This window comes from Otolemur garnettii, unplaced genomic scaffold, assembly GCF_000181295.1.
Source record: "Otolemur garnettii isolate 467f Iridium unplaced genomic scaffold, OtoGar3 scaffold00140, whole genome shotgun sequence".
NCBI classification, from domain to species: Eukaryota; Metazoa; Chordata; class Mammalia; order Primates; family Galagidae; genus Otolemur; species Otolemur garnettii.
In genome coordinates, this window is record NW_003852535.1 from 2,756,953 (window position 1) to 2,767,780 (window position 10,828).

Consider the following 10,828-nt stretch of genomic DNA (forward strand, 5'->3'; position numbering starts at 1 on the left):
AGACGTTCCCAGTCCCTGACCTCACCAGCAGTCACCCAGGGAGGCCAGGAGAGAACCCCAGGAGGCCACAGAGGTTGATGGGAGTGTGTGGGCAGGGAGGGCTGAAAGACCCTGGTACTGTCCCTTGGTAGCTGTGTGAGACTGGTTCAGTCACTGCTCCTTGCTAGGTCCCAGAGCTGGCAGGTTTGAACCCAGCCCAGACCTGCCAAAAACAACAATGACAACTACAACAATAAAATAGCCAGGCATTGTGGCAGGCGCCTGTAGTCCCAGCTACTTGGGAGGAGGAAGCAGGAGACTCGCTTGAGCTCAGGAGTTGGAGGTTGCTGTGAGCTGTGACGCCACAGCACTCTACCCAGGGGGACAGCTTGGGGCTCTGTCTCAAAAAAAAAAACATTAAAGACATCCTAGAGGGTGTGTTTTGATTTGTACTTCTTTAATGATCAATGAATATCTTCTCATGTGCTTTTGGGTCTCATGTATATCTTTTTTGGACAGATGCCTACTCAAGTCTTTGCCCATTTTCAATTTTTTTCTTTTCAAAAATGCCCTTCAGAAATTAAGTTTTATTTTTTATTTTTTTATTTGTATTTATTTATTTATTGCAGGTTTTTTTTCTTTTTTTTGGCTGGGGCTGGGTTTGAACCTGCCCCCTCTGGCATATGGGGTTGACACGCTACTTGTTTGAGTCACAGGCACTGCCCAAATTAAATTTTATTTTTATGTTAAGTTATACTCTTTCTTTTTGTATTCTGGATACTATACCCTTATTAGATCTATGATTTGCAAACATTTCATTTCCTCACATTCTGTAAGTTATCTTTTTTTTTTTTTTTTTGAAACAGAGTCTCACTTTGTCACCCTCAGTAGAGTATTGTGGCGTCACAGCTCACAGCAACCTTCAGCTCTTAGGCTTAGGTGATTCTCTTGCCTCAGCCTCCTGAGTAGCTGGGACTATAGGCACCCACCACAATGCCTGGCTATTTTTTGTTGCAGTTTGGCTAGGGCTGGGTTCGAACCCACCACCCTCAGTATATGGGCCAGTGCTGCCCACTGTAAGTTGTCTTTTCAAATTCTTGATGATATCCTTTAATGTACAAAAATTTAAATTTTTTTTGAGACAGTCTCAAGCTGTCACCCTGGGTAGAGTGCCATGGCGTCATGGCTCACAGCAACCTCTAACTCATGCTAAAGCGATTCTCTTGCCTCAGTTTTCTATTTTTAGTAGAGACAGGGTCTCATTTTTGCTCAGGCTGGTCTTGAACTCATGAGCTCAAGTAATCCACTTGCCTTGGTCTCCCAGAACACTAGGATTATAGGCATGAGCCACTGCGCCCAGCCAAAAATTTAAAATTTTTAACGAAGTCCAGTTTATCTATTTTGTTGTTGTTGCTCATGCTTTAGCAGTTAAATGTAAGAAATCGTCGCCAAATCTAAAGTCATTAAGATTTATCCCGCCTATGTTTTTCTTCTAAGAGTTGTACATATAGTTTTAGCACTTAAATTTAAGTTGTTGATTAACATACCTACAACCAATATGTGTGGCTCAACGAATGTCTCTGTGTGTAAACCCACGTAGCTACTCTCTTTGTCAAGGTACAGGACATTTCCAGCAGCTCAAAGGGCTCCTTGTGCCTCGCTCCCAGTCACTACCCCTCACTCACAGGTAATCATTATTCTGACTTTTTTTTTGGAAACAAATCTCACTCTGTTGCCCAGGCTAGAATGCTGTGGCATCAGCCTAACTCACAGCAACTTCAAACTCCTGGGCTCAAGAGATCCTTCTGTCCACAGCCTCCTGTGTAGCTGAGACTACAGGCACCTGCTACAATGCATAGCTAATTTTTCTTTTCTGTGCTGTTTTTGGCCGGGGCCAGGTTTGAACCCACCACCTCCAGTATATGGGGTTGGCGCCCTACTCCTTTGATCCACAGGCACAGCCCTAATATTTCCATTTTTAATAGAGATGGGGGGGTCTCACTTTTGCTCGGGCTGATCTTGAACTTCTGAGCTTAAGTAGTTCTTCTTCCTCAGCCTCCCAGAGTGCTAGGATTACAGGTGTGAGATACCTGACTTCTATCATCACAGATTAGTTTTGCCTGTTCATAAGCTTTATGTAAATGGAACCATATGGTGTGTACTCTTCTGGATCTGGCTTCTTTTACTCAACACGTCTGTGGGACTCATCTACATTGTTGAGTAGACAAGGAGGAGACAAGGAGGCTTGGTCGTTTCTATGTTTCTATTGTTGTGTAGCATTTTGTTGTACAAATATTCCACAATCACTCTCTCCATTCTCCTGCCAATGACTTGGGCCCTTCTGGTTTGGGACCAGTATGAATAAAGCTACTTTTTTTTTTTTTTTTAGTATAACAAAGGAAAATTTTATTTAAGAGCAAAGAGAAAGCTTAGAGCACTTCCAAAGAGAATTGGAAATGAGTCCTTCTCATGAGTGAGAAGAGAGCGAGAGACCTTTTTTGAGCATTCTTTTTTTTTTTTTTTGAGATGGAGCCTCAAGCTGTCCCCCTGAATAGAGTGCCGTAGCATCACAGCTCACAGCAACCTCCAACTCCTGAGCTCAAGCGAGTCTCCTGCCTCTAACTCCCAAGTAGCTGGAACCACAGGTGCCCACCACAATGCTTCGCTATTTTTTTTTTTTGGTAGCAGCTGTCATTGTTGTTTGGCGGGCCCAGGCTGGATTCGAACCTTTAGGTGTATGTGACTGGCGCCTTAGCCACCTGAGCCATAGGCACCAAGCCTTGAGCATTCTTGAAATGTCCTTTGGTGGCCAGTTGCATTCATTTCTCTTGGCTATTTCCTTGCGGGGAGTTGTTAGTCCATATAGGGTAGGCATATGTCTGGCTTTAATTGATTCTCTCCAACAGTTCTCCAAGGTGGTTGTACCACTTTACATTCCACCAGCATTATTCTCTGGGTAAGAATTCAAATTCCTTGATGCAAGTGATCCTCCTGCCTCAGCCTCCCATGTGGCTGGGACTATAATCACCTGCTACAATACTTGGCTAATTTTTCTATTTTTAGTTCAGATGGGGTCTTGCTCTTGCTCAGGCTGGTGTCAAACTCCTGAGCTCGAAGCCTTGTCCTACCTTAGCCTCCCAGAATGGTAGGATTACAGGTGTGAGCCACCATACCTAGCCTTGAGGGATTGTGTGCGTGTGTGTTCTTTGTTTATTTGAGACAGAGTCTCACTATGTTACCCTTGGTAGAGTGCTGTGGTGTCACAGCTCACAGCAACCTCAAACTCTTGGGCTTAAGCAATTCTCTTGCCTCAGCTTCCCAAGTAGCTGGGACTATAGGTGCCCAACACAACGCCTGGCTATTTTGTTGTTGTAGTTGTCATTGTTGTTTTTAGCAGGTCTGGGCTGGGTTCAAACCTGCCAGCTCTGGTGTATGTGGCTGGTGCCCTAGCTGCTGAGCCACAGGCGCTGAGCCTGAGGAATTGTTTTAATCATGAAAATGTTCACAGAGGAATTTTAAAAGTTTAACATTTCACCCTCAGACTTGGACTCTTCCAAGCTGTGGCACCTTTGGAATTGCTACACAGGAGGACTAAGGCCTGGGAAGTGGTGAGGTGAAGATTCTTGACATAACCTGTGTTCTTATAGGTTGCATGTTGATTGAGAGGCTTAAGGGCTAAGAAGATGACATGAGTGGCTTCTGCTCACTGGACTCTGATGAACCAGGCACTGTTCAAAGTAGTTTATTTAAGCTTCCCAACAACCCTGTGAGATAGATAGTACTATGTATTATAACAATATACCCATTTTACAGATTAGAAAAATGGAGGCACAGAGAAATGTTCAGCAACTTGCTCAAAGCCACACAGCGAGAATGAAAGCAAGCAGAATCCAGGCCCTTCCCAACCTGGTGGACTTCGGCTGCTTCCTTCATTGGCAGCTGCTCACTCTCTCTGCCCCAGCTGCACTGCTGAACTGAGCCTCTCTCCTTTGCAGAGTCTGTTCCCTCTGTCCAAGTGCTCTCCCTCACCCTCTTAGCTGACCTGTCTCATCCTACAGCTCTCAGTTTCCCCAGCATTTTCTCAGCCAGGACTTCCATGAGTCCCTAACCTAGGGAAAATCTGTCATATAATATAGTCCCCTAGTACTATGCAGGATACTACCCTTTTTCTTTTTCACTGCTCAGAATAATTTTTAAAGGTTTGGTTTGGAGATATTCATTTATTTTATTTATTTTTATTTTTCACTGAGTATACACAGATCTGCCTCATTAAAAAAATCTACTTTGCCCTTATAAAAAATGCTATGAGGGTTTCCAATAAATCATCTTTTAGAGTTAACTGAAATTGAAAAAAAAAAAATCTACTTTGGGCTCAGCTCCTATTGTTCAGTGGTTAGAGCACCATCCAAATACAACGGGGCTGGCAGGTTTGAACCTGGGCTGGGCCTGCTAAACGACAATGACAACTACAACAACAACAACAAAAAGCCAGGCATTGTGGTGGGCGCCTGTAGTCCCAGCTACTCGGAAGGCTGAGACAAGAGAATCACTTAAGCTGAAGAGTTTGAGGTTGCTGTGAGCTGTGACAGCATAGCATTCTACCCAGGGTGACATAGTGAGACTCTGTATCAAAAAAAAAAAAACTACTTTGAAGAGGTATACAGTATTTTACATTTAGTAGAATTTTATTTTATTTATTTATTTATTTATTTATTTTTGAGACAGAGCCTCAAGCTGTCCCCCTGGGTAGAGTGCCATGGCATCACAGCTCACAGCAACCATCAATTCCTGGGCTCAAGCGAGTCTCCTGCCTCCGCCTCCCAGGTAGCTGGGACCACAGATGCCCACCACAATGCCTGGCTATTTTTTGGTTGCAGCCATCGTTGTTTGGCAGGCCCGGGCTGTATTCGAACCCTCCACCTTAGGTGTATGTGGCTGGAGCCTTAGCCACTTGAGCCACAGGCACCGAGCCATTTAGTAAAATTTTTTAAATGTACCAATCACGTGTTTGTTTGTTTGTTTGTTTTCTTTTTTGAGACAGAGTTTCACTTTGTTGCCCTTGGTAGAGTGTTGTGGTGTCAGAGCTCACAGTAACCTCAAACTCTTGGGCTCAACGATTCTCTTATCTCAGCCTCCTGAGTAGCTAGGATTACAGATGCCCGCCACAATGCCTGGCTATTTTTAGAGATGGGGGGTCTCGCTCTAGCTCAGGCTGGTCTTGAACTTGTGAGCTCAGGTGATCCACCTGCCTCAGCCTCCCAGAGTGCTGGGATTACAAGTGTGAGCCACTGTGCCTGGCCCTAATCATGTGTTTTGACTGATGTATACATCCCTGTGACCATGTCCCAATCAAGATATAGAATGCTTCTGTCCCTCCAGAAAGTCCTCTCCCATCCCTTTATTGTTATTTGTCCCATCCCAGGAAATCACTTAACTCTTTTCTGTTGCTGTCAATTAGTTTGATCTCTTCTAGAATTTCACATCAATGGAATCATACAGCACTTTTGTGTTCTTTTGTGTTTGGCTTCTGTCTATCATTATTATGTCTGTAAGTTCATCTTGTGTATGGCAGCAGTTGACTCCTTTTTTTTTTTGAGATAGAGTCTCATTTTGTCGCCCTCAGTAGAGTGCTGTGGTGTCACAGCTCACAACAACATCCAGCTCTTGGGCTTAGGTGATTCTCTTGCCTCAGTCTCCCAAGTAGCTGGGATTACAGGTGCCTGCCACAACGCCTGGCTATTTTTTGTTGCAGTTTGGCCGGGGCTGGCTTTGAACCCGCCACCCTCGGAATATGGGGCTGGCACCCTACCCACTGAACCACAGGCACTGCCCCAGTTGACTCCTTTTTATGGCTGAGTAATATCCCATTGCATGGATGTCTTTTCCCTTCTCGTCCTTTCCCTTCTAATCCCTTCTGCTGTTCTTTTCTTTTTTTTCTTTTCCTCTTCTCTTCTTTTTTCTCTTTACTCTCTTCTCCTCTTCTTTTTTTCCCCCTCCCCTCATTTCCTTCCTTCCTTTTATTTATTTATTTCAAGGCAAGATCTTGCTCTGTTGCCCAGGCTGCAGTGTGGTAGTATGATGATCAGGGCTTACTGCATCCTCGACCTCTGGAACTAAGGCGATCTTCCCACCTCACCATACCTAGTAGTAGAGACTATAGGAATGCACCACCACACTTGGCTAATGATTTTTAGTTTTTGTGGAGATAGGGTCTTGCTGTGTTGCATAGGCTGGTCTCAAACTTAGGGCTTAGGTGGTCCTCCTGCCTTGGACTCCTGAAGTGCTGGGATTTATAGGCATAAGCCAACTCACACTTTATCTTTATTCATTCCTCTGACTAAATTGAATTAAAAGTTGAATGGAGTTAGATGTGGGGAAGGTGGAGAAGATTAAAGATTTGGTCCTGGCCATGAGTCACTTACAAATCAGAGAAGTGGTCAGACACTCCGGAGAATAGTCCTGAAACTGGGGGCAGGAGTCAGAGAGCATCAGGGTCATTACAGGAGCCCCCAGAAAGGAAGAGTTCTTTCCAACTGGGATAAGGGTGAATGGGAGAAGCCTTCCTGGCAGAGAAGGACTTGAGGTTTTTTTTTTTTTTTTTTTAATGAGGGAGACATTCATAAAAAGTGGGGCTTTCTTCCCCACACAAACCACCTCTCCAGTGCTGGTCAGCCCCTTTTCCCGTGGGAGCCTCAGTTTCCCCTTCTTGCAAATCAGTGTTTACATTGTGTAGTTCCTAAAACCAGAGGTTTCAGTGGAGATCCCTGGAGGTAGAGGGGTGGTCATTGGACCCCTCATTCCTTTTCCAGTCGGCACAACTCAGGAGGCAGTAGGGTTCACACCATGAGTTCTGGCGTCAGATGGCCTGGGTTTGAATCCCAGCTCAGACACTTGCTGGCTGGGTTATCTGGGCAATTCCTTTAGCTTCCCCAAACCTTAGTTTCCTCATTTGTAAAAAGGATATGATAATATTTGTACCTGCTTTTCAGGGTTGTTGGAGGTAGTAAATAGGATCCAGCATGGATAGTGCTGGCATGGACCAGTATAGTAAGGGATCAACAAATGTGAGTGGGAATTTTCTTGTTCTTATGGTCTGTGCTATATGGACCATTTCCTCTGAAGGGAGGTGTCAGGGCTCTGCTGTCAGTGCCTGCATGGTCTGCCCACTTGGCCTGGCCCCTTAAGTTTCTTGAAGTGTCTCCTGCTCCCTGCAGTCCCAGGCCCAGGACAGTCGGAGCTGTCACCCAGTTCTCAGGCTGCCCTAACCCTCTAGACCTGCGACCTCCCCCCCCTTCCTGTTCTCCAGGCTCCTGGGAGCTAGGCCCGCTGCTCCCTGGGTGCCAGATCCTGTTCTGGGCCAGGAGTTGGATGAAATGATCATTCTGGGATGAAAGGCTGCAAGCCTGGGCTGGGCCAATAAACTGCCCCACCCATGCTGGGAGGACCTAGGTACTGGAGTAAACTGAGTCATGGGGGGGTGAATGGGTGAGTCATGTAGTCTGTGAGTGGAAGCCAAATGGAGCAGAGCTCGCCTGCATGGGGTCCCTGGCCACATCTTGCAGAGCTGCAACTGAGCCCTCATCTGACCCATCAGGCCCAGCCCAGGGCAGTGGGGAGCAGGGCCAGCCCGGGCTCCCCAAGGGGCAGGAGCCTAAGGGGTTGACTCCCAGCATACCTGCGTGTGCCTGCGTGTGTGCGTCTGTGTTGTATGTGTGTCATGTGTTTTGAAGGGCGGGTGGCAGACAGGAAAGGGAGGCTCTGACTCGGGAGGAAAGGATTGGGGTTTGGAAAAGAGTCAAAGCCCTAGAGAGATTTTGGCAGGAATGCTTCGCTGCCCTCTCCTGGCCTCTGAGGGTTTGGCTGATTTTTCTGCAGGAACCGATTTTCTTTCTTTAACGGAGGTAAAATTGTGACCAGTCTGTCCTGTAGGGTTTCTAAAGGGCAGAGTTGGACCTGAAGGTGAAATATTCCCAGAAACTGTTTCATGCTTCTCCCCAGGGAGGTCCCTACCTCCAGGGGCCAGAGCTGCTCAGGGACCAGGGATGGGCTCATTGCCATACAAGAATATACGGTGCAAGTTTTGGAGGCCTCTAGAACACTTGCACCCTTGACCTTGGTCAAGTTACATAAACTTTGTCTGCCTCAATTTCTTCATCAGTAAAAGGAGGCTGTAAGGACTGAAATGAATTAATGCATATAAACTGCTTAGAAAATGCTTGGTGCAGAGTAGGTCTGTGTACATGTTTGCTCTTACTATTTGAGACTCAGTTTTCTCATCTATAAAATGGGTGAGAAAGGATGCTTGGGGTGGCCTGTCTCCAGCTTTTACTGTGGTTCCAGTCTCTGATTTTATTCCCTCGGCAGCTGTCCCCTAAATCCTGCCACCCTAACTATCCCTCCACCTAGCCTGGGTTTTCTCCCTCCATGCCAGGTAACCAAAGAAAGACGAGTTTGGTGCGTTTCTCAGCTGGGTGCCCTCAGGTTTACCTTTAGTGCCTGTGGGGATGCGTGTCAGGGAAGTGGGGAGTTTCCCTCCTTGGATGAATCAGCTGTGTGACCCAATCCTCATCTCTGCCAGGGCCCCTCCCAGCAGGCGGGAGTCAGGCGCAGCTGCCCCACCGGGAAAATCCCCAAAATCCTGCCAAAGCGCTGGCTGAAGCATTCTCCCAACTCAGCTGTTTCCTGTTCTCCCAATTCTGCTCAAGTGCTGGCTGGAGTCAGGAGTTGGGCAGAGATTCTCCCCTTCCCTGGACAGCCCCTTTGGAGCCTCCTTCCTGGGGTCTGGGGGGTTGCAGTGTACGTGTGCGTGGAGGTCTTCTTTTCCTGGTCATCATGTCTCTGGTTTTACATAGTATAGAAAGAGCAGAGCACAGGGGCTCTTCTGAGTTTGCTCATCCCACCCTGGGCCTAAGGCACTTCCGTGCTCCTTTGTAGGAGGGGCCAGCAAAAGGAGCACAACTCTCTGGTAGCCCAATGGGGTGAGTTTTGGGGACCATTGACCTGGCAGGGTGGCAGTCCCACTGTAGACTTGGGAGACCCTTATTGCCCAGGTAGCCTTAGTCATTGCACTCTCTGGGCCTCAGTTTCTTCTTCATCAGTACAAAAAGAGAATCTCACTGGGCATGGCGGCTCACACCTATACTCCTAGTATTCTGGGAGGCTGAGGCAGGTGGATTCCTTGAGCTGGGGAGTTTGAGACTAGCCTGAGCAAGAGCAGGACCCTGTCTCTACAAAAAATAGAAAAACTAGTTAGTTGTTTATCATGTTGGGTGCCTGTAATTGCAGCTACTTGGGGAACTGAGGCAAGAGGGTTGCTCAAGCCCAAGAATTTGAAGTTGTTGTGAGCTATGATGCTACAGAGCTCTACCCAGGGTAACAGAGTGACACTGTCTCAAAAAAAGAAAAAAAAAAGGGAATCTCGGTTTTGGTCCAGCCTTTTATCCAGGTGGTTCTGAGGACTCAACACATGTGCTTTACAATTCAGATTTGAAGTCCTTGCTGGGCCTCATTTATCTTTGCAGCTCTCACCCACCAGCACTTTCACATAGCAGGGGCTCAACAATGCATGGGGTGCTCTGGAAATGGATGATGTATGTTTGAATCTTGGCTCTGCCACTTACTAGTTCTGTAGCTTTGAGTCAATTATTTCTTTCTTTTTCTTTTCTTTTTTTGAGACAGATCTCACTATGTTGCCCTCAATAGAGTCAATTCTTTCTTTCTTCTTTTTTTTGGAGAGAGTCTCACTTTGTTGCCCTTGGTAGAGTGCCGTGGTGTTACAGCTCCCAGCAACCTCCAGCTCTTGGGTTTAGGGGATTCTCTTGCCTCAGCCACCCAAGTAGCTGGGACTACAGGTGCCCACCACAATGTCCAGATATTTTTTGTTGCAGTTTGGCCGAGGCTGAGTTCGAACCTGCCACCCTTGGTATATGGGGCCGGCGCCCTATTCACTAAGCCACCAGCGCTGCCCAAATCAATTATTTCTGTGCCTCAGTTTCCTCTTCTGCAAAATGGCAATAATAATAGAGCCAGGTAAAGCTCAGAATCGAAAATATAAGTAAACATTTAGCACAATGCCTGGCTCTTATTATGAATGAATGAAGAGGCTCAGCGCCTGTAGCTCAAGTGGTAAGGCGCCAGCCACGTACAACAGAGCTGGCGAGTTCAAATCCAGCCTGGGCCTGCCAAACAACAATGATAATTACAACCAAAAAAAAATAGCTGGGCATTGTGATGGGCGCCTGTAGTCCTAGTTACTTGGGAGGCTGAGGCAAGAGAATTGCTTTAGCCCAGGAGTTGGGGGTTGCTGTGAGCTGTGACACCAAGGCACTCTACCCAGGGCAACAGCTTGAGGCTCTGTCTCAAAAAAAAAAAAAAAATTGAATGAAAACTGAGGCCCAGAGAGAGTGGCTTTCATTCAATCACTCTTATTCAGAAATGTTTATTCAGTGCCTGCACTAGGCTGAGCCCTTTGCTGGATGCTGAAGATAGCCTGGAGGATAAGGCCCAGCCACTGTCCTTGAGGAGCCCCAAACTCACAGATGAGAGTCTTAGGTGAGCCTTGAGGATGTGCCTATGATAGTTGAGGTGAAGGTGGATGGGAGAGAATCCTGAAGATTGACACTGGAGGCAGTGGGTCTGAGATGTGGTATCAGCCAGGAAAGCAGGATGGGTCAGTCATGCCAAATAGAGGTAACGGCACGGGCAAAGGTGCAGAAATGAAAAAGAAAGGCCAGAGTGTGGGCAGGATAATCACAGGCAGTTCATGATTTTCTTTTTCTTTTTTTCTTTTTTTTGAGGCAGAGCCTCAAGCTGTCCCCCTGGGTAGAGTGCTGTGGCATCACAGCTCACA